We start from the raw sequence: 25,338 nt of genomic DNA, 5'->3' as shown, positions 1-25,338 counted from the left end.
GGTGCAGGTGTAGAGTTTAGAGGCCTAAAGTACAGTGACGCAGAGTAGAGTGGTGTGGAGTGGAGCAGAGTACAGTATAGTGCCAGAGAGTGCAGTAGCATAGAGTGGTGTTCTTCAGAGTGCAGTAGCATAGAGCATACTGGCATAGAATGCAGTAGTGCAGAGCAGAGTGGTGTAGAGTTCAGTGGAACAGAGTGCAGTGTAGAGTGTTGAGGAGTTCAGTGGTGGAGAATGGCATAGAGTCATGTTTAGTAGAGTACAGTGTCATTAAGTACAGTGGTGCAGAGTAGAGTACAGTGGTGTACAATAGATTGATAAGGAGTAGAGTGCAGTGGTGTAAAGTAGAGCAAAGAGGACTGGTTTAGAGTACATTGATGCAGAGTGTTGCAGAGTATAGTGGCATAGAGTGTAGTGGTGTAGATTGCTATGGCATAGAAATCAGAGGTGTACAATGCAGTGTTGTAGAATGCAACGGCATAGATGAGAGTGGCGCATAGTAGAGTAAAGTGGCGTAGAGTGCACTGATGCAGATTGGAGTGGTGCATGGTAGAGTAGAGTGGGATAGAGTACCGTTGCATGGAGTACAGTGGCACAGAGTGCAGGGGTGCAGGTGTAGAGTTTAGAGGCCTAAAGTACAGTGACGCAGAGTAGAGTGGTGTGGAGTGGAGCAGAGTACAGTATAGTGCCAGAGAGTGCAGTAGCATAGAGTGGTGTTCTTCAGAGTGCAGTAGCATAGAGCATACTGGCATAGAATGCAGTAGTGCAGAGCAGAGTGGTGTAGAGTTCAGTGGAACAGAGTGCAGTGTAGAGTGTTGAGGAGTTCAGTGGTGGAGAATGGCATAGAGTCATGTTTAGTAGAGTACAGTGTCATTAAGTACAGTGGTGCAGAGTAGAGTACAGTGGTGTACAATAGATTGATAAGGAGTAGAGTGAAGTGGTGTAAAGTAGAGCAAAGAGGACTGGTTTAGAGTACATTGATGCAGAGTGTTGCAGAGTATAGTGGCATAGAGTGTAGTGGTGTAGATTGCTATGGCATAGAAATCAGAGGTGTACAATGCAGTGTTGTAGAATGCAACGGCATAGATGAGAGTGGCGCATAGTAGAGTAAAGTGGCGTAGAGTGCAATAGTTCAGAGTGCAGTGGTGTGCAGTAGAGTGGAGGGGCGTAGACTTCAGTAGAATAGAGTGGAATGAAGCAGAGTGCAGATGTGTAGATGCAGTGATGCCGTGATGAAGAGTAGAGTCAGGTAGAGTGCACTGGCATAGAGTGCACTAGTGAAGAGTAAAGTGGCATAGAGTGCAGTGGTGTAGAGTAGAGAGGCATAGAGTGCATGGGAGTAGAGTGCAGTGGCATAGAGTGCAGTGACGGAGAGTACAGTGGCATAAAGCACAGCAGAGTTGAGTGCAGTGGCGTAAAGGGCAGTGATTTAGAGTGAAGTGGTTTAGAGTGTAGGGGTGTAGAGTGCAGGGGTGTAGAACAGAGTGGTATAGAGTGTATTGACATAGAGTAGAATAGTGCAGAGTGAAGTAGAGATGTATAGAGCGAAGTGACGTAGAGTGCAGTGGCATAGAGTGGAGTGGCGCTGTTGGAGTAGAGCGCAGTGGGCAGAGTACAGGGGAGTGGTGTAAAGTGGAGTTGTGCAGAGTAGGTGCAATGGCGTGAAGTTGTGCAGAGTAGAGTATGTAGGGTATGGTAGCCCACTGCTATTACAGACAACACATTTTCAATTGGAATGACCATTATATTTACATAGAGTTATACTTTAATTAATAAAACTATACAGTGCATGAAGATTATGTGTTGAAATTGCATCACCTAGTTTATTGATATGTTTTGATCATATTAAAGTATTTCCTTCCACAACACTTCAGAATTAACAAAATATGTGCTTCATTTCTGTTTTCCTACTTCTGGTATATTCTGAAATACTTGCACAGTTCATTTAAATTTTGTTGTGTGCTAGAAAACCCCCATTCCTGCTCCCATGTACGAGTTAGTCACAATTCATTCGGTGCCAAGTTGTGAAAGTAAGGCTTTTATTTTTATGTCTTTTAGGTCTTTTACAGTTACAGATACGTTGCAGCCGAATGACAATAAGATCACCCTTCTGGGCACTTCTTCATCCTTGCTCCTGACCCTGGCTCCACTTGTCATCTGTGACTTTGTAATTCTATCTCAGGACCGGAGGCTTCGGATTATGCTAACACTTTCTATGCTTTATTGCACATCAGCCATTTCAAAACTCAACTTAGACCACATTTCCCAAACACCCTTGGGAAAAGCTGTTCAAAAAACAAAACGAAGAAGGGACAACATATCCCTCAGTCCATAATGTCCAATCATATTACAGGAACCCTCTCCTAGTCCGTACTTGCTGCCCTGCTCCTCCTCTTTCTTTGCGACGAAGCGCTGTCTGTCCATTCAGGTGTCCTGTTTTCCGGAATCTGATCCTGGAAAAAACCAAAATACACATAAGGACACTAATCCCAGAGAGGTCAAGCAAACCAGCTACCAGAGGATACAAGGCAACAACAGCAAATTAGCAGAAGATGCCAACTGCATAACCCTGAACAGTTGTAAGCCTCAGATCAGAATTCTGCATTAGTGAAAGCAAAACAATACTCCAGAGAAAAACAAATGAAATTGAAAAACACATACTTACTCCCAACGGGGAGGGAATCTCAAGGAGGATCTGCAATGGGATAATCCTCACCTACGAGTCCTTAATAGAATTGAAACTTTCCGTTACGTTAGCTAGGAAATGTTTCATTATATGTCAGGACCGGAGACTTCGGATTATGCTAGTTCAAAGCTTACTTACCACCAAATGGGCCATATCAATGACCGGCTTAAAATAGAATCGTTTAAAAGTTGAATCTGAGGACCAGTCTGCTGCATTCATAATGTCTTCTAAGCGAGTTCCCAGCGAGAAAGCTTTTAACCTAGGAAATTTTTCATTCTTGAGAGGAGCCCGTCACTGAATGACTTACAATGTGCTCATATCTGACAGGCTGGTTCGTGGTGGGAACATAGTGCGGATATCTACTCCCCTCACTTATCCTTTCTTCTCATATCCCTTGGACCTGCAAGGTCCTGTGAAGATTATATGCTGGCTTGTTCTCCGCCTCCTCCCCAAAGAGAATTCTAGCACACCCTCACTTGCTTGTGACCATGACCCTACACCGGGTCCATGGTGAACAAGGCTACAGCGCCTTTCTCCCTTGGTGTCCTTCTGTTCTTGTCTGATTCCCTCTCATCTCTGACATCCTCGCTTCACCCAGGGGCACGTTCTCCATTTGAGCGGAGGAGCATCGCCACACAGGTCAGAGCTGAAAATTAAAATGGTAATAACGTTTATTTATTACCATTTTATTTTTGGGCAAATGACCCTTCCTGAACTGAGTGACAGGATGGGACCAGTGCTGCAGAGAGGCAGCAGGGAGCTGTGCGCTTTAAAATGCGCATGTCCCTTTGGCCAGCTGTCTTGTGACAGACTGCCAGACATGCGCATTTTAAACTTCTCTAGCCCAGCGAGAAAGCGCAGGCTTCCAGTGCTCTTGAGAGCGCTGAGTGAGGCCGCTCCAACCAGTCCTGGTGCTACCCTCATGCTGGTGAGAGCAGCGCCAAGACTGGTTAGGGGAACTGGCAGGATCCCGTGGAAGAGGAGTGACCAGTGGAGGAGGACATCACATCACACCTCTAGGTAAGTGTTTTATTTATTTATTTTTTTAATCATCCCTGGACCCCACCGCCTAATCACCCTCGGTACATGGCAGCCGCCCCTGGCTTCACCTCCTTCCATGTTGCGCTTCTCCATGAGTTGGGAATTTTCCTCTGTAGCTCATCTTCACTCTGCCTTCCCCTGCTGCCTCCAAAAGCTCTCCTCTCTCTAACATGCCTCCAGTGTCACTTTCTCAGCTGTCCCTTGCACCATCACGTCTCCTTCATATCCCGTCGGGCGCTGCTGCATCCAAACTTCTTCAGAGGGCTGTACTAATAGCAGGGCCGGACTGGGAACCACAACCGGCCCTGGCAAAGTGCTCGGCCAGTTGTGGGTGCCGCAGAGCTCTTTGCAGGAGCCGGTTTTCGGACGATTTTCGTACAGGGCTGATTTTGCGGCTATGCTGCAAAAACGGCCCTGTAACAAAAACGGCCCCCAGGGGCCCAAAACTGGCCCCCACCCATGCGGCGCACCGTGGGATTGCCCGGTGCCTGCTATGGCCAGTCCGGCCCTGACTAATGTCTTATTACTTACCGGTAATCTTCATTACCCCGATTAGGGTCCTCCCCGTCCCAGTCCTAACAACGTGAGGCAGTCCTGCCTCCACCCAGCCAATCACAACGCCAGTATTTCCATAGTACATAATCCCCGCCCACCTACCGCCATGCCTGTTATCAACAAGACTCCGACACAAACACAGCGGGAGGGTGGGAGGGAAGAGGACTGGGACGGGGAGGACCCTAATAGGGGTAATGAAGATTACGGTAAGTAATAAAACATTACCCCTCATGGGTCCTCCCCGTCCCAGTCCTAACAACGTGTGGAACTCACAAGCAGAGTACCAATAAAGAAAACACGCAGGACACCAGGGATCCATGCAGAGTACAAAACTTTAATCAATAAAAGATCAATGACCAACAGCGTTCAAGGCGCCAACAGAAAAACTGTCAGCAGAGACATGTAAAACATCAAGCCGATAATGTCGCACAAATGTGTGATGAGACTGCCAGGTGGCTGCCCTACAAATCTCCTGGATAGAGACCCCGCCGCCTCAGACCAGGAAGCAGACACAGAATGCGTCGACCGACCCTGTACATGAGACGGAGGAGGCAAATCCAAAGACTTGTAAGATTGACAGACCGCCAAACGGACCCCCCGACTGATCGTGGAAGTGGAAACCTTCTTCCCTTTAGCCACACCCCCACAGGAGACAAACAGGGCATGAGAACTCCGGAACCCCAGGGAACGTTGGACGTAAATCTGGAGAGCCCTGCGAACATTCAAAGAAGGGGGAACAAGGGAATCCCCCTCAGCAGGCAAATCAGGAAGAATCACCTCCTGCTGCAAATGAAAACTCGAAGAAACCTTAGGCAGAAAAGCCGGATCAAGCCGCAAAACTCCCCGATCCGGGAGGAACTGCAAATAGGGAAACGAAACGAGCAAGGCACCCAACTCACCCAAACTGCGAGTGGAGGTAATAGCCAACAGGAAAGCCACCTTAGCGGACAGCCACAACAAATCCGCCTCCATCAAAGGCTCAAAAGGGGGCAACTGCAGACCACGCAAAACAGTAGGCAAATCCCAAGAAGGAATGAGAATAGGAGAAACCGGCCGATGAAGCCGAAAGCTCAGAAGAAGCCGACTAACCAAAGGGGCAACACCCTCCATGGAGGCCCCAGGACCCCGACAAGCACGAACCGCTGCCCAATGAGCAGACAACGTGGAAGGGGAAAGGCCTTTCAAAAAACCATCCCGGAGAAACTCCAACACAGAAGTAGGAACCCCCAGTACAGGATCCACCCAATGAGAAGAACACCAAGAAACAAAAGAACCCCAATGGCGGCCTTAGCACTTAAGGGTCGAAGGGCGGCGAGACAACTGGATGTCACGAGCCACCACCGACGAACAACCCAAAGACTCCAAAGTCAACCGCTCAAGAGCCAAGCCGTCAGCTGCAAACGACAAAGACAAGGCAGAGACAGGAGTGGAAACTGAAGAGGAGACGGACACAAAGGAAGCCGGACAAACCGACCCTCCGCCAGCTTCAGCAGGAGAGGAAACCAAATGCGGCGAGGCCAGAAAGGAGCAATCAACAGGACCGAGACCTTCTCCCTCCGAATCTTCTGCAGCACCCTCGGGAGGCGGGGAATGGGAGGGAATGCATACAGAAGGCCCGAAGGCCAGGGAATCGAAAGAGCATCCACTGCCCAAGCCTGAGGACACAGCACCTCCGCACAAAACCGGGGCAGGAGAGAGTTGTCAGGGGATGCAAAAAGATCGATACAAGGAGTCCCGAACTTAAGGCAAAGGGACAGGAACAGAGGAAGAGAGAGATGGTACAGAACAGTAGATGGAAGGTCGCGGCTCAAAGCTTCCGCATGAAAATTCAACCGTCCCGGAATGTACTCCGCCCTCAAGGCCAACAGATGAGATTCCGCCCAAGCACAAATCATGGAGGCCAACATGTTCAGAGACACGCACCTGGTCCCCCCCTGACGGTTCAAGTAACAAGGAGCCACCTGGTTGTCGGTACGAACCAACAGATTCGCCCCCAGGAGAGGAACCTGAAAGAACTGCACAGCCTCCCAGACAGCCGCCAACTCCCACCAGTTCGAGGAACGGGTGCTGTCCCCCTGAGACCAGCGACCCTTGGCTTCCAAGGACCCCAAAGTGGTCCCCCAACCCCAGAGACTGGCATCCGTCGTCAAAAAAAGAGGAGGAGGAAGACAAAACTGCACCCCCTTCTCCAGGTTGGGAGTGCAAAGCCACCAGTCCAAGTCCTGAAACAGAGCAGGAGAGAGAGGTATCAGAGTCTCGTAATCCACCCGGGAGGGGTCCCACCAAGCTAACAGATGAGTCACCAAGGGCTTGAGATGGAGGCGAGCCGAAGGAACCACAGCAGTGGTCGCAGCCATCAACCCCTGGACCCGCAACCAAACACGAGCTGGGGCAGAGGGACGACTCAACAGATCCCGCAGCAGAGTCTGTAAGGAAAGGATCCGAACAGGAGGGAGAAACACCGCCCCCAGAGAGGTGTTGAACAGACCCCCGATTAACTGAAGTCTCTGAACAGGATCCAGATGAGACTTGGCCAAATTCACATGAACCCCAGCTCCTGGAACAGGGACAACGTAGCTTCCACCGCCAGAAGAGCCTTAGGGAAAGAGGAAGCAGAGACCAAACAATCATCAATATAGGGAAACACGGAGAAACCCTGATGTTGCAAAACCCCCACAGCAGGAGCCAATACCTTGGTAAAAGTCCTGGGAGCAGTGGAGAGGGCGAACGGCAGAACCCGAAACTGGAAATGCATCCCCTGGACCACAAACCTCAGGAACCGCTGACTGGCACGATGGACCGGAACCTGAAAATAGGCGTCCTCCAAGTCCAGGGAAGCCAAAAAATCTCCCTCCTGGATGAGGGGAATGACGGACTGCAATGTGACCATCCAAAAATGATCCAACTGCACCAACTTGTTCAGGGAACGGAGATTCAATATAGGGCGGAAGGAACCATTGGGCTTTGGAACCAGAAACAGACGGAAATAGAACCCCAGGCCTACTTCCTCCACTGGAACCGGCCCCTCCGCCCCTTTCTGGAACAACATGGTTACGCCGGAAAACATGGCAGACTGCCGCATGGGGTCTCTTGACAACGGGGTAACCATAAGAGAATCCAGAGGGGGAGGGCCTCAGAAGGGAATCCGGTAACCCCACCTGATGATATCCAAGACCCATTGATCTGAGATCAGAGCTGACCAACGGTCCAGAAACAAATGGAGACGAGCCCCCACAGCGGCATAGTCACTTTTGTCCAGCACCCGAGGGAGGCTGCGGCAGCTGCTGCTGCTGTTGCTGCTGAGGTCGGGATTTATAATGGAACGCGGCCCCCCGACCACGGGCCCGACCACGAAAGGGCTGAGAGGACAAAACCCCCTGAAACCCCTGCTTCTGGAAAAAAGACCTTTTCTTAGGAGCAGGCTGAAAGGCTTCAACAACTTCTTTTCCTCCGCAGAGCGCTGCACCATCGAATTTAAGGCATCCCCAAAGAGACGAGGACCCTCAAAAGGCAGTTTATGGACCAAAGACTTCTGAGCAGCATCAAGACGCCATGGCTTTGTCCACAGAGACCTCCTCCCAGCCACCGCCACCCTAGGAGCCGAGGAGAATGCCCTCAAGGAATCAAAAGTGACATCTGACAGGAATTGCGCCAAAACCTCCATTTGAACCAACACAGGAGTAGGGTCCCCATGATCCTGAAGACAGTCAAACAGCCTCTCGAAATCCTTGAGCAGGACCTGTGACGCATAGGCCGCATAAGTGCTAGCACGCACCCCAAAGTGAGAAGCGGCGTAAGAACGCTTGAGAGCAGATTCCACCTTACGCTCCACCGGATCAGACAGGGAAGCCTCCTCCGAAGTTAAAGAGGAAGAGGAGGAAGCCATAGAAGACAAAAGAGAATTAACCTTCGGAATCGCAGGAAACTGGGAATCAAAGTCCGCCAGGCGATATCGCTTCCCCAGGAATCGCGGAATACCCTGCTTATCCACCTCCAGCTACTCTTTCGTGAGGATATCCTTCAGGACATCATGGAAGGGGAGGTCATCCACCACAGAGGAACTATACTGTGCGTAAAACCCATCTTCAGTCAAGGATTTAGGGTCAAACCCAAGCACCTCTCGAATATGCACCAGCATGTCCGAAAACACCTTGCCCTGGATGTACTTTCCCTTAGGGGAATTGTCCAGTTCTTCCTCATCATCCTTAGCCCGCTTAGCCGCAGGCTCCAGCAGCGCAGACTGGACCACAGAATCAATCAAGTTCCGTAAATCAGCCCTAGAAATCTGCAAGACATCGTCCTCCTACAGATCCTGAACATTATGCTGCTTGGAAACAGCCTTAGCCGGCACAGGAGAAGAAGCCCCCTCACTCATGGTGAAAAAACCCAGAAGTAACCAAACAGGAAATCACCACAACAAAGGAAGTGCCCAGCAACCTCCAATAAATACGGCCCCCAATCAACCAATCACGCAAAGGTGTGTAGAACAATGGAATAAAAAGAGGGCAGCCCTGACGTCTCCACCCACAGCCACAGGTCAAAAGAGAATGGCCGCGGGGGCCGGACGCTGCGATAGTGCAGCAGCGCCGGAACGACCCGAGGCCAGGACACCATCAAAACTCCCCGCCCCAGCCCAGCACATGAGCGGGGAGCGCACCTGACCCCAGAACAGAAGCTCGGCCGACCGGAAAACCGGAGCGGCCGAGCCGGTCATTACAGGAAACACAACAGAATTAATTAAACACACAAGAAAAACTCACGGAACTGCCACCAAAGGAGACTGGATCCAGGGACCGGAACCGGGAGCACCAGCGTTCCGACAGCCGTCGGAGCAGAAAAAAACCAGGCATGGCGGTAGGTGGGCGGGGCTTATGTACTATGGAAATACTGGCGTTGTGATTGGCTGGGTGGGGGCAGGACTGCCTCACGTTGTTAGGACTGGGACGGGGAGGACCCATGAGGGGGTAATAGCATGTTTGCCTCTGGTTCCTTATTCTCATCTTTGGTCGTTATATTGGAAGTCATGCGTAGCTCCCTGTTAGATACCAGTATCCAGCAAGATTGTCACAAATATCGTCTCACTTTGATGTCAGAGAATGAAAGGTAAACAGCAAACTCCCTTGGAAGACAGATTGGAAGACAGAGCCTGACATTAGCCTCTGTCTTTAAATGCACAGCAAATGCGACAAGATGAGAACAAGATTTACATGCCTGCATGCAGGAAGGAGTATGAATAGAATACAAGGGGCCATATGTATGAAGCTAATTTTTCCTCGCAAACGCTGCGATTCGCTAAAAATAGTGTTTGCAAATAAAAATTTGCAATTTCCAATGTATGAAGCCAAAACCACATCGCAATTTAAGGAATCGCTAAAATAGCGATTCCCGAAATTGCGTGACTCAGAAATCTGCGATTCCCTTAGCGATTCCTTATTGTGCGAACATCCAGTTAGTGATAATCGCAAATCAGAAATCGCTAATAAGGAATCGCAATGGAATGTATCAAAAAATCACTAATTGCGAATTCACGAAATTCGCAATTTAAGAAATCGCATTTACCACCAAGTGGGAGCAGGTGGTAACCAGGTGCAAAGTATATAAGGAAGCCCACAATGCAACAGACTCTTTTCCACAATGGCTGGCCTGTACATCATTGCGAGGAGGCGAAAGACTGAGAGCTGCTGCGCAGAGGAGGAGACGCCAGGAGAGGACATTCCGTGCGCGCATCACAATCTCCCTGCGCACTGACGATGACATCTACACCCACTACAGACTGGAGGAGGACAGTATACTAGATTTAATTGAAGAACTCAGACCCTATCTTGAACACCCCACACGCAGGACACAGGCCATCCCCACTCACATCCACGTTCTGTGTTCACTACACCTGCTGGCCTCAGGTAGTTTTCAGGGGGTGACAGCCACAGAAGGAGGGGTGTCACAAAGTGCCCTGTCGCACTTTTTTCATGCGTTCCTCGATGCCATGGCACAGAGGATGCAACACCACAAATACTTCCCCAGCACCCCACAGGAATTAGCACAGACCAAGCAGGACTTTTACAATATTGCACAATTCCCCCACGTCATAGGATGTATCGATGGGACACATGTCGCTATATCACCCCCCTCAAACAATGAGTACATATTCAGGAACCGGAAATGCTACCATTCACTTAACATACAGGTGGTGTGTGATGCTAAAAACATCATCACTGACATAGTAGCAAAGTATCCAGGCAGCACACATGACTCGTTCATCTTTTGTCACAGTGGGCTATACCGTAGACTCTCAAGAGGCGAATGTGACGAGGGATACTTACTAGGTAAATGCATTTAAACATAGGGCACATTTCTACTGACTCCTCTGTGCAATTCAGTGACTAACCTTTTACATTTCAAACCACAGGTGACAGTGCCTATGCAGTGCGGGACTTTATCCTGACACCCTACCTCAATCCTGCTACTGCCTGGGAGCGGCGATACAATCGCGCACACATTTCCACAAGAGGCACCATTGAACGGACTTTTGGCATACTGAAGAGCCAATTTCAATGCATTCATAAAAGCGGAGGAGCACTCCAACACAGTCCAGAAACATGTTGCAAAATAGTGGTAGCATGTGCCATGCTGCACAATATCGCCACCAGGACAGGCACATCAGTGTAGTGAGCGAATCTGAATCCTCTGACGTGGAGGGGCCTGGACCTGGAGGCATGGCAGCTGGTGTCGCTGGTGCTGCAGCAGGCCGCCAGCGGCGTGATGAGATCATGCGCAACTACTTCTAGGTATGTAATAATGACACAATGACAACTCTAATGTGTGTAACTGTGTTTTAATGGCATGAGAAACAATGCCACATATCCTCCATGGCAACTACTCACACTCCTAATAACATGCACATGTTAAAGTCACAGTGCAACAAATAAAGCGGTGTGACTGCAAAGTCATTCTAATTGTGCATAGCAGGCCTATTGCTCCTGCCACTACGGCGCCTCTCCATGGTGGGTAGTGGGGTGCTGTTACACCGCACAGACTGGGCGTCTTCCTCACTGGGAGTGAGTACTCCAGGGCCTGCAGTACGGAGGGCCCGCAGCTCGTCCAGAGCAGATGTTGACTGCACAACTGCAGTGGCGATATCCCGCATGCCATGTAAGAATTCACGCTGCATTAGTATGCTGCGACTGTTCTGGACGTTGATAGCAGAGGCCAATCTATTTATGGCCCGTGTATAACGGTCCATGCGCTCATGCTCTCTGCGCCTTGCTGCAGGTTCTGCTTGCAGCTCCCCACAAAGTGCTTGCATGGCATCCCTCACTTCTCCCTGTATTCCCCTGAGCCCTGCCCTCACCTCTCGCTGAACCAACTTAATGTTTTTTGCCTGCAGGCGCTGCACCTGGAGCATGTTTAATTCCAAGCCTGCAAACACAGACTCACCTGCCTGGTCCCCAAAGCTGCTGGCCGTGCGGTTCCTACACCTGGCTGTGCCCTGTAGACCTTGGCCGTTTTGAGGCCTGGACTCCAGCTGTGGCCGTGTGTCATCGGACTGCAGATTGTCGTTGCTGTCCCCTGCCTCGTCCTCCATTGGTGGCAGTGGCCTCACTATGTTCCGCCTCTGTCTCTTCGGAGGATTGACAGGGCTATCCTCCCCATCTGACTCTGGCTCCTGCCCTGTGTCTCCATTGTCTGGAAGTTCCCTCACTCTCCCACTGCCTGTTGGCTGTGTAGTTGCTGGTGCTGTGGACAGAACAGCACACATTAATTTTATTAACACATTTGCAATGTGAAAATAAAAACATTTACATTTTGGGTTCACATTCCTTGTACATTCCCCTTTCTTGTCCTGCACATGCCAAAATTGGCTAGCGTAATTATTTACACAACTTTAATTTACATGTGACTACATCTCCCATAATGCCTTGCTGTTACTGCCTTTGTACCTGCTCTAGCATGACATGTGGTTCCCCTACCATCTAAATTGCAGCAGGAGGTCTGGGGGGTGGGGTTTGGTGTGTGATGGCATGCTTCTTACCTGGTCTGGATGTTTGTGGCTCCGATCTGTCTAGGTCAGCCACGCCCGTCACACTCTCTGGTGCCAGAGTACCCTCCACTAGTTGCTCCAGAGGTGTGGATTCTGGCACAGTTGAGGTCCCTCCACCGGTGAGTTGTGACTGCTCCAGCCTGGTAGCGACCTTTTCTTTTGAGCGCTGGCGCAGGTCGTACCAGCGCTTTACGTAGTACCTCCACACTCCGGTGTGTCACTCCCACCGCATTCACTTTAGTCTGTATGGCTGCCCAAATGCTTCTCTTCCTGGTCTCTGGCACCTTCAGGGAACTCCTCCCAAACAGCAGGTCGTGGTTTGGCACCATCTCCTGGATCAGGGTCTCAAGTTCTGCCTCAGAAAATTTCAATTTTCTCTTCCTGGGACATTCTCCTTCCTGCTGTTGCTGCTGCTGTGTTCCAGACATTTCCATGTTGCCACTTTCAGCCATGGTCTTACTGTAGCAGTTTTCAAAATCTCCCTCTCCCTCTCTGTGACTCTCCCTCAGCAGCACTGTTGCAGCATGGGTAGTCAGTCACTTCCTGGTGGTGATGTCATCAAAATGCTCCAGCTTTCCGATTGGCTGTTTAGCGAAAATCGCAAAATTGTGATTTTTCCCGTTACCGAATCACTAATTTGCGATTTTTGGGGGTTTAAGGAATCGCTTTTCGGAATCTCGCAAATAAATAGCGATTTTACCGAATCGCTATTTATTTGCGATTTGTTACATACATAGCGATTCGGAATCTGCGATTCGGTAAAAATCGGCAATTCTGAATCGCAAATCGTGAGCTTCATACATATGGCCCAAGGAGAGGTAGTGTGAAAAGGATTTGCTCCTTGGGAGGGATGAATGTACGCTGGACAGCCTAAAACAAATAGAGCCAGCGAAGAAAAAGCCAGAAAATGTTAGTTACAAACCACAAAGCTAATGGTAGGTAATAGACGGAATGCATTCCTTAGGGAAGATGTCTTTAGCAAACCAGACAGCTGCGTTGTCTGGTAGGGTTTCAACCTAAGAATCCAAGGGCAAAATATGAAAATACATTTTCTAATTTGTATAATGAGCAACTCAGGTCAACTACCCATTAGGAAAATAGTTTGTTCCAGGAAAAGTAGAATGCCCACGTCCTTAGATTAAAAACTACCACACAAAGCAGATAAAAAGCGTAAAAGGCAGATTGTAATGCAGACCATGAAAATAAATGCATCAATGTAGACAATTAGATACAATGGAAGTTCAGATGAAGGGCAGACTGCTACCTACTCATGGCAGCGGCTGGTTAGGTAAAAATAATGACAACTCGAAGCGAGTACAACATATTTTTAGTAGGTAAAAACGAATAGACTGAGAATACATGTAATCATTTGTTATGGGCAAATTTACAAATACCTAAGAAACAGGGAAGCAGGGTTTAGGCACAACGGTAGCCACAATGTATGAGCAGTCATTTTGTTACATTTAAAGAAATGTGCTCAAACCAGCAAAAGTTCAGTCACAAACTGCTTACCAATGCAACACCACTGCAAATTCAGTAATGCAACTCTCTCGACGCTGACAGGATATCTTCTGCACGGGATCACCTGACTGGCAAATAGTGCCACAGAGTAATGCATGTATGCCAAGTGACATTTGTATCAAATCATAGTGCCAGTGGCGTAATATTAGCCCCTGCCGTCTCCACGGTGCGGGGGGACCCCCGAGGGGGGAAGAGGGTGGGGAGGGGGCGGAGTAGTGCACAACGTAAACACATTTATCACAGGTTAACTGCAGGAGGTACCGGAGTCTTCAAGAAAGAAAGATCATATAATAAAGAAACCTTTATCGATGAACACAAATACAGGGCAAACACTGAATTGGACAACAAAAGGTGGTACCCGAGTGTCCAATTTCACGTCAAAATAAAATAGTCCTACTCTCTAGGGAACAGAAAGAAAGTGAAATGCTACTAATGCTATAATTCCCCAAAAATTTGCAAAGCTAAAATCAGATGCCCATGTAATACTTATTTTTTAGCTATGCTTCAGGGCCGACGCTAAGCATGGCCAGCGTAAGCAGCTACCCAGATCACCGCACTCAAGCCAGCAACATGGTACCTTGCGCCTGTGTCCCAGGGGATGGGGTGCCCCTCCTACTAATGCATGTGTATGGGAAGGGTCCCTTTCAACAGGCAGCTTTCACTTTTCCAGCCCTGGATGAGTTGTGAAAGAGATGCTTGTCAGTGTCTGGGAGGGGGGGTTGTAGCACAGGAAGGGTTCTTCATTATGCAGGGTCAGGTTCACCTTCAACTATTGAGATGCAAATAGGATTGCCACCTTTCCAAGACAAAAAAACAGGCCATTTATTGAGATTTAACTCTGCAATGGCTGGGACACAATACTAAATTGGACTTTTTTTAAAAATGTGTATGTATTCATTTGACTTTTCTGCTTTTATGTACTTTAATTATCAGTCAGTGATCTTTAGTACAGCTCTAGAACACATTTAAACATGTTTTCTGTTTATATTTGCTGTTTGAAGTATGTACAGATAAGGGCTAACAATACAGGCATTAGGTGATTTTGTTTATTTTTGTACCAGCCGGGGCATTAAAATACTGGTGGTGCCAGTAGAAAACCAGCCAGGTGGCAACCCTAGATGCAAACATCATTGAATGAGTGAATTAAACATATTTTTTGCAGTTTTACATAGGGAGAAATCGACCCGAAGGCATTGGAGAGCTTTACATGAGCCCAGTTACATTACACAAGAACACATTGTTTTTTTAGGCAGATGGCGATTGAGTGATTTGCCCAGAATCACAGGATGTTGAGCTGACACCAATACTGGGACTTATTACCCAGTTCTAAAGTTGGCAGCTCTAGCCAGAACGCTACTTCCGGGTTAGAGGTAGGGTAGGCTGGCAGATCTACATGAAAGCTTGGCTCGTTACATGCTTGAGGTTCCAACTGGATCTCGAGCTGAGCCAGAGACAGGAAGTGCACCATGGCTGTCTATTTCTCACATTAGGCCTGTTTCAAGGTGCCACCATGCAGTTAGGCACAGAGAGAGCATTATTTGCCCAGGATCAAATAGTTTTTTTTAAATTAGTAGACCCAGGACTGCAGTACATTGCTACTTGGTGCAAAAGCTATGTTTTTACCACTGTACTGCATTTAAGTAATTACACCCAGTGACTGGGCACCTCCCTTCGCCAAGGGAATATTCAAGCCCTTTGTTAAATCACGCTGACTAGCAGTTTTACAACTGCACCAAAAAACTCTCAATCTTGCCAAAAAGGGAGCAGCAGAGCAAAAAGCAGGGCTACTGAAATTATGCAGCAGATTGGGAGGGCCAAATTACGTGGCAGGGTTGAGTAAATTATGAGGCAAAGAAAAGTCAAATTATGCAGTGTAATCACCACATTTTATGATAGTATTACTTCACTATATTGTCATTTTTAGGTGTCTCCTGCACAGCGTTTGCCCTGTGGGTGGGAAATCTATTATTATTAATATAAATTTAAAAGGGACTTACATCCCGCCTCCCCTCTTTCCTTGCTTCTCAATGGTTCCTGTGCGTGCCACTTACATGTCCTCCATTTCTATTGGCTGTATCCTATTTTCCTGTATTTACCAATGCTTGTTCCTCGTCTGCTTCTCTTATTAGTTTCCTGCAGCCGAAATACTGTTAACATCCACTTTGGTGGAACTATATTGTCATAAAGTTTTGCCTTTGATTCTTGCAGCATATTAATTTAACAATGTATCACCCAGAGAGATTAAGTGATATGCACAGAATAACAGGATGTTGCGCGGTGCTGCCAAGACTCAGACCGGGATCACCAGCTCGGGAGTCAGCAGCGCTGGCCACTGTGCCACATCCTCTTCCCTCCTGTGTTATCTGTCAGTGAGGTCTTTGTTACTGCTAGATGATGATTGATGAAAACAACTCGTTATGCATTACATAGGCAAACATGATGAATTACCAATGCGTGTTACACCTGTTAATACTGTCTGGGAATTGGTTGCATCTCATTAGTACCAGTTTAAAATCCAAATATAGCAAAAGGCAACAGAAAAGTGACCACACAAGCTTTGCAAAGGGCCTTCGGCTCTGCAGCAACAAGAATCACTGCATTTTTTCAAAATGTTGGACCATTTGAGCTAGAAGCATTTTGTTGTTAAAATCGGCACATTTTGCAGCAGATGATGGATTATGTGGCACATGTGGCAAATCTATAATTATATGAAAAATGCAACAGCTGCGCAATCGCATAATTCCAGTGGCTGAGACAATAAATTCAGAACAGTGATCGAGCAAGAGCACATAATTTGGCCACATTGGATTAAAAAAAGTGTCTCCTGGTTTAATATTTTCAAATAGTCGACTAGGCTGTGATGTATTCCTATAGGTTCTGAATCGATCCCCCTATTCCTGACCCTATTCTGGTTAACAAACCAACAAGTTAACTAGCAGTCAGCCCATGAGGCAGCAAACCCCCATGATGCAGATACCGTTATCTGACGAAGCCACACTACGGCACAGGAACGTGTTATCTAATTAGGTCATAACGCTTGCGATCTAATTAGACAAGCGATATTCCTCCAGCCCCTGATAAGGCATACGGAGTTCTCATAACAAATCAAACCTATGACAACCTGGGAAAAACCCCTGCGGCCATTGTTTTGATTTCACCAAGAACTTCAGCAAAAGAATGTGCTAACGACCTGGTCGTATGACATCCTTATTGACGTATCTATGTCCATCCTTACGTCAATCTCGGCACCTTAAAGGTATAAATATTACCGATATTGCCCTATGAAAACACACGCGGTGGTGACGAGACGGAGCAGCCATACTTGCCGAAGCCCAGAGCAGAGCAGACCCCGCTGGCGCAGCCCCGCCTTCCTGACGCGCTGAGAACGAGACGCGCTGCTTTCTCCTGCCGAGAAATCCAGCACCGGCGTTTCCGGGTAGCCCTCGCTGGCAGCCTGGAATATCGAGACCAGAGACGAGAGATACCATCCCTCATTCATCCTAACTTCCAGGTACAGAACTGAATAACCCCTCACAGAGAATTCTTTAGTCAGTCACTTGGCAAAACAAACTTAACTTAAACTGTAACTTTCTATTCCCGCCCACGTATTAGGCTTAGGTCAGGTACACGGGGTAGGCGTATCTAGAAACACCAGTTGAGTACGTTTAGTCAAATGTATATGTGTATGTAATATATTTTATCCATTTTAAACCTTCATATGGCTTAGAAACCATATCAATGTTTTTACAGTATTATTTTATACTTCTGCTTTTAATGTATGCACTTTACTTAACGATAAGTATTGCAATAATATCGATCCATTTCTCTTGTACGAGAAAAGAGACTGATCAATAAATAACATCTTTTATTGAACACGCCCGTCTCTTCCTTTTCTCTACAATCTGATGAGACTAAGAATGCACGTACTGACTGAGTAAAATAAATTGCCTTTTGTTCACACGACTCTCGAGATACACTCTTGATTAGGGGAGAGCAAAGTTGTCATGTTCTATGGTTGTCAGAAACTAAATCCCTTCTTGTCTAATCAGGGAAGTTAATTCCTTCCTGAACATTCGAGAAAGTTTCTAGTGAACTCTGAGCTAGCTGGCAAACCCAAAACTTTAGGTCTAATATCGACAGTAGTAGACCTAGTTAACGTCTGGTTTAGGCCTTTACTATTGAAGGTATTATTCCAATGCGCAGAGCCTATTGGGATAATAGGAACTACACTACATGGCGCCCAACGCGTTTGGAAAGGGCGATAAAACTAACGTAAGACATTTAAAGTAACTCAGTCGTGCTTTCTCACTCAGACCCCTTTTTCCCATAATACTCCAAAGACGTCTGGAGTGGGTGAAAGGTAATATCCGCCAAAACCTCGCAGGAGGAAACTCCTATGTATGGTACTTGGTTTAGTCAACGTTGAAGAATAAACCGTTCCAAAATATTGTGCATCTAATCTTCGTTTCCATAAGAAACCTGATCTGCAAACAAACAAAGTAACCATCCTGTCGGTAAAATGGTAGACAGTGATGATGAAAGAGAGGCAGTTAGATTAGCAACTGAACTCGCAGCAGCTGATACTGCACTGCAAGACGCAGACCCGGATATAATACTCATCCCGGTCATTAAAAGGAAATCTATAACTTTAAAACTTATAGAAAATGGACTGACACCTAGAGGTGGTACAGTCATATTCGTAATTGAGGCACACGAATATCGGCAGACAGAGGTATACTATTCATGGATAAATTTTCCTGCAGCAAATGCTGTAACCAAGTACTTCCACTATTACAAAATAGAGGAACCTCCTGAAACGTACACTCCTTTCGAGGAGGTGGAAGTACCACTCAAATTTCAAGAGCACCTGCTCTTATTTGATGGCGCCCTAAAACATAATAATCACATCACCAGGCTCGGTCCTTTATATAGACCAGGAGCAACGTGGCCGGTCCTAGCCAGATACACACCACATCCAGACATCGACGGGATGTCTGCAGCAAACCTTTTAACACAGCTAAAACAATTAATAAAAATACATAGACAATTAGTCCAGTATGTGATGCGGACTTCTACAATTCAGCCAGCAATTAAAATTCCACAACTAACCCCTCACCAGGGGAACACAAATAAAATTACACCACAGAACATACAGTCCTGCCTAGGTAAAGTACCAGCTAAACGGGAACAAATACCATTCTGGTTGGCACAGAAAATAACCCAAATAGAGGCGGTGTTTCCTGACACCACCCCGTTAGAAAAACACAGGATTCTGACTATCTGTCTTCCAATGGGAATCGCACCACACATTGAGGACTGTGACACTTGGGGTACAGTCTTTGCTTCCATCTACACAAAAACGCACGGTGTTCCATCCATTTCGGTAATACCAGATGTGCTAAAACAAATTCAAGACGAATATGGTCCAGAACCCGCTTTAACTCTTGGTATGAAATTACTAAAAGACTTCAAGCAGGTCTCAGCTATATTATTAGCCAACATAAAGGGAGAAGCAGCAAACGTGGCGATCCGCCAGAGGTTAAAGGAGACAGATATAGCAGACCAACCAGCTGAAATTGCCAGAATCATAGAAAAATCCTATGAGGAACTAGGTAGAGATAGTTTAGGTGGAATACCAGTAAAACCACAACTGATTGAAAGTCCTGAAAAAATATTTTTTAATAATAATTCAACATCACAGAAAAAGAGCTGAGATGGAAACAAACAATCCAATCCTAAAGAAAAGAAATTCCAGTCCAGAGGCAGGTCTCCAAGGCGAAGAGAAAAATCTCCGAACCAAAGACACAGGTCACCCCAGAGTGACCCCTCTGGGAAAAGATATAACCTTAGAAATAGGGATAATATAAAGAAGCCTGATAGATATCAAGACATTGATACACGTCCCTCTCAATCTTTTCAGACTTCCTCGCAGAAATCGGAAAGAAGAGGACGATCAGAACAAAGAGAAGAGCACGCCAAGTCCAAAGACAAGGAACCTGCTCATCTAAAAAAGAAACTACAATTTCCAAAAAAGAAGGTAGCCAGTATCAAGGTAGTTAACAATGCCGAGAATACTGAGGACACAACTGAAAAACGGAGAATGGGCTCAGACAATGCTAGACAGCGCAGCAGAAGTGAGCATAGCTCGCAAAGTCCTTATGAATCATCTGGAGACAGTGGACACGAATGAATATCTTCAAGTGGAAACTGCAGACACCAGAGTTAGCAAACCTCACAAAATATACGAGATAACATTACGTATAGAGGGGGATAAGACTAGAAAAATAAGGGGACTATTTTGGGATAATCTCTCCAAGGGCTATGACATCCTTCTAGCTGAGAAAGACTGGCCACCAGAGTTTGTCAGGGAGTGCCCTCATGGCGAATAAATAATTATGCCTGCCTTCTCAAATCACATCCCAATTCATAAAAAATATACACTTGCTAGAAAGTGGGCAGTAGCTCTAGCTCCTGCTTTATATAAAAATCACTTAGGATGGGATGAGGACTCTCCTCCTCACAAAATCCAGTTAAAATCACAACCTACTGCACAAAGGCAGTACCCAATTAAGCAAGAAGCTAAAAAACAGGTAAAAGAAATTCTAGATCAGCTAGAATACCAGGGGGTGATTGAAACTTGCACCTCACAAATGAACAACCCTTTGTTTCCGGTCTCCAAACCAGACAATTCATATCGTCTAGTTTTGGATTACCGACACCTTAACTCATGTTGCAAAACTTTTGCAGTGCAAAACTCACATAGTGCTGCACTAATGAATAACATAGTGCGCAAAAAATACAAAACAACCTTAGACATCTCTAATGGATTCTTTTGTCAAAACATAGCACCAGAGAGCAGATATTTGTCTGCGTTCTCAATAAATGGCACTCAAAAACAATTCTGTCGGTTAGCCCAGGGGTACAAGAACAGCCCGGGAGTATTCTCAGCGAGAGTAACAGAATTACTACAAATATATGACGACGAAGCATTATCATATGTCGACGACATATACTTAACAGATGATGACTTGGATACTCACTTGAAGAGAGTGAACACCATAATACTTGAGTTCGCAGCAGAGGGTTACAAATTCAACTTTAAAAAATCCAGAATTGCCCATCTGACAGTCCTGTTCTTAGGATATGAATTATCAAGTGAAGGCAAAAGCCTGGCTGACAATTTTCTAGAAAAATGTGCCGTACTCCAGGCACCTAGAACACTAAAAAACCTACAGTCAATTCTAGGCTTCCTAAATTTCGGAAGAACATATATTGCAAATTACGCAGAAAGGGTCAAACCCCTTTATGATCTAATAAAACCAGATTTTAAAAGATCTAATTGGACTCAAAAACACACAGAAATATTGAGATCCTTACAAACAGACATGCTAATTAAAACAAAATTAGAAACACGTGATAACACACGCAATCTTGTGATCCGAGTCATCCCAGGGAGATGCGGATTCACATACCTGACCTCTAATGAGGGAGAAAAGGTACCAATTGCATTCAAATCACACTTGTACACTAAGGCTGAAATGAAATTTAGCCCAACGGAAAAAATTCTTACCGCAACACAGACAGCTATAGCAAAAGAACGAGCCCTGGCACAAGGTAAACGAATAATAATCGTGACACCGATACCAGCCCTAGAGGCTGTAACAAAAGCAAGCATTCCAAATGCTAAAGCTCTCCATCCGAGATGGATACAATGGGCTAATTCTCTTGCTGCAACAGACGTGGCGTACGAATTTGATCCTTACCTAAAAACACAAGAATTTCTCCAATATGAATTTGAATGTCCTCAGCCGACCGAAATTCTGCCTCTAGAACACTACGGCTGTATAATATATACAGACGGATCAGCACAACCCGCAGTGGGGGGTAAGCAAGCTTACAGTGCTGCGTGTGCGATCGTTAAAGGTCGCTGGCAAGAAGGAAAACTTAAACCAGCAATCACTAAAACACAATCTCTAGGAGATTGTACAGATCAGCGAGCTGAACTACTGGCGTTCAAGATGGCGCTTGAAAATACCGATCGAGAATTCCCCACACTCATAGTGTGCGATTCGTATTATTGCGTTCAGTCTTACAATGAATACTTGCAGATCTGGCTTCAGAATGGTTTCAAGGATGCGAAAGGTGGCACAATCAAGCATAAAATGCTCTGGGAACAAGTAGTTCTTTTACAAAAAGAACTACCAAAGACTCACGTAATACATACGCTGAGTCATCAACGTGATGGCGTTCACGTTGCAGGGAATTCATTGGCTGATGAGGCCGCGAAGGCAGCTGTGCAAACGGCTTCCGTAGCTGCCATCACCCGGTCAAAAACAAAAATAGACAGCGAAATATTACAAGCTGTCAGCGCTTCAGAAAAGGATTCGATAGAAACACTCCCGAAAGGCTTTCCAGTAAAATATTCATACATAACTGATGCAAACAATGTTCCTTTTGCTCGAATCCCTGGAGTGGGGGATAGGGCAATTCCAAACATGGAACATAGGTTAGGACTAATATTAGCGGCACAGGAAGGGCTTGCTTCTGTACATGCTGGCGTCTCAGCCACAGTATCATTATTAAAACAGAGATACTGGTGGCCACAAATGAGAAAACAAACAAGGAACTATGTTCTAGAATGTGAAATATGTCAAAGAATGAAAGTATCAACGGTGAGACGTCCAGCGCAGACGCCCCTTCTAATCTCGGATAAACCATTAGCCTGTGTTTACCTAGACCACTGTGGTCCCTTACAAAGGGATGGTAACTATAAATATATCTTGGTTGCAGTGGACTCATGTACGAGATTCATATGGATGTGGCCCCAGCGAACGGCTGACGCCAGAACTGTTATAAAAGATTTGCGAGTCTTTATCGGCACATACGCGATTGGCATGCTGCATTCGGACCACGGTCCTGCTTTTAGCTCTAGAGCTTATAAGGAGGCCATGGTCAGCATGGGCGTGACATTGCGGTACTCTTGTCCATTTCACCCTGAGGGGAACGGAATTGTTGAAAGAAAAAACCGTGACATAAAGCAATCTATAACGGCAAAGGTATTAGGTTCGGGAGCTGGGTGGGTCAAACATCTAATAAGTGTCCAACGTAGTCTAAATAACTTGCCAAGAAATTCTCTGAAGGGATTCAGTCCGTACGAATTATTATTTGGAACTAGGATGTTGATCTCTGACCTTGATAGTCAGACTTCAGTGGTAAAAGAAAAAAGCTTTGATATCAAAGACCGTTTGGCTATTTTGCAGGACTTAAACAAAACAAGAAAAGACCTGAGCAACATAAAGTTGAAACAACAGCCAACAACCACTGAAGAACCACCACCTGTCCCAGCAAGACCTGTCTGGATTCCAAAAGTCGGGGATCTGGTCAGAGAAAAGATCGCGGTAAAGAAGGAATTTGGGCCTTCGTACAGAAAAGCAGTTCCTGTCTTGTCTGTCAACGGGACAAGATCAGTTGTACTACCGCCGCTTGCTGGTAAAAAGGAGAACCGAGTTGTATCCATCGACCTGGTAAAACCACAATCATGTGGCCGATAACAAATAGTAGGCCAAGTGGACTCCCAATAAGTAGCAGAACACCAAGGTTTGCTACCAGTACAGAGGTCCTAACTAAGAGGCTTATTACATTCGAAACGCCTACAGAAGAACAACAAGGACTATGCAACAATGCAATGGAACTTAGACCTCTGAAAACCCAAATAAAAACATTTAGCAGAGACACACCAATCTATAATGAAGTACCAAGTGCAAATGCAAGAAACAGTGATCCTGAACCAATTGGAACAATTGACAGAACTGCATCCGGCTACTTCATAAACTTCGATGATTCCTCTGAAGGCTTCAGTGAATCAAAGACACAGCCATCATCAAATACCTTTAAAGATAAAGCTAAAGAACTTTTGAAACAACTGAAAGAAACATATCTGGTTTCTCCATGGCTTGAATTTTGGGTGGGTTTTGGTGCATTTATCCTCATACTTTGGCTCATCATGGTACTAACTTTGGGACGCTTCATTGAGGGAAAATATGCTAAAATGGACACAGCAAGTCAGAAAATCAACTTGATCCTCAAACCACACACATCTTCACACGTCGAGAAAAGAGAACTTTCTTCAGCCAACTTCACAGCCAATCCTATACCGGGTGGGGTAGCATGGGATAACACTGACTATGAAATTTATGGTCCGGTCGAAATCCTGAAATATCCACACCAAATTAAGATCTCATTGAGTGACTTTGTAAAACCAAGCTCATTTGCTGATAATTGGGACTTCGAAAGCATTAATAATATGATGTCTGACTTAGTAATGTCTGCTAAATTTACCAAACATGATTATTTGCAGGGTTCTACAAATTATGATAGTATGTACTGTTATAACCCCTATGGTAACCATTTTCTACATAGATCTGCACAACCTAGAAATGTTTTAAATTATAATCAATGGGAACATTGTGCAACACCTCCAAAAGGAAGCTCAAGAACCGTTTACGACAAATATTCATACTTTTCAGGTTTTAACATAAGTAATGCTGAAACATTTTATTTCAAATTGTCAAACAAGACAGGGACTAAGACCATGATAACCAACACGAAATTGATATATTCAGACACATTCTTTGAACAAATGAATACTTTTGGTTTTGATTATTGGGACAAAAATGTTGAATTGAAAAGTGTTTGGGGTACAAAAGAATGGCAAGTACAGGGTATAGAATCTTTGTTTAGAGCCTGCATGATCCCAGAACAAATTATATTTTTAAATGACACTGTTCAACAAACCACCTGTCTTGGCTTAGCCAAAATCAAAGACTTAAATAAACCGTCTATTCCAAAACCAACAATGAACAGCAATAGTTCTACAGAAGAAGAGATAGACGTAAATTATGTATTAAACCAAAACAGAACACATCCAGATTGGAAACAGTGGTTGATCTGGCCCACAGATACTAATAACTGTCAAGACAGATTCCTGAACAAAACACAGGGGTTCAAAATGACCAGGCCAGACCCTAGATATCCTCAAAGACATCATCCAGGGATAATAACCACCTACAGTGTGGGCAAATTATGCCTTCAATGGCTACAAACTTCCACACTGGCAGAAATTAAGCAACACCTAACTTTACTTACTGATGGTGCTGACTTGCGTGATTTCACTATGGGACCACGCAAACAGCGTCAAAAGCGTTTCATAGCAGCCTCTGTATATGCAGCATACAATGAGGCCTGGAAGGTTACTCAAATTGAAACAGCAGAGAGAATACGGGAAATTGACCGTATTAATTTGGAAAAATCACTTTCTGTAGTGGACAATGGGTTAATGACTCTGTCCTCCAGAATTTTTTCTTTGGACAGCATTGTGTCTTCAGCAATCGACATATTATCGCAAGACTTACTGTTGCTACAACACGGTCAGTCTCAATTGCGTTCTATTGTACAGCTTGGCTGGACGTTACAAAATCTGCGTTCAGGCTATGTGCCTTGG

This window comes from Lissotriton helveticus, chromosome 3_1, assembly GCF_964261635.1.
Source record: "Lissotriton helveticus chromosome 3_1, aLisHel1.1, whole genome shotgun sequence".
Taxonomy (NCBI): Eukaryota; Metazoa; Chordata; class Amphibia; order Caudata; family Salamandridae; genus Lissotriton; species Lissotriton helveticus.
Note: the sequence above shows the minus strand (reverse complement) of the source record.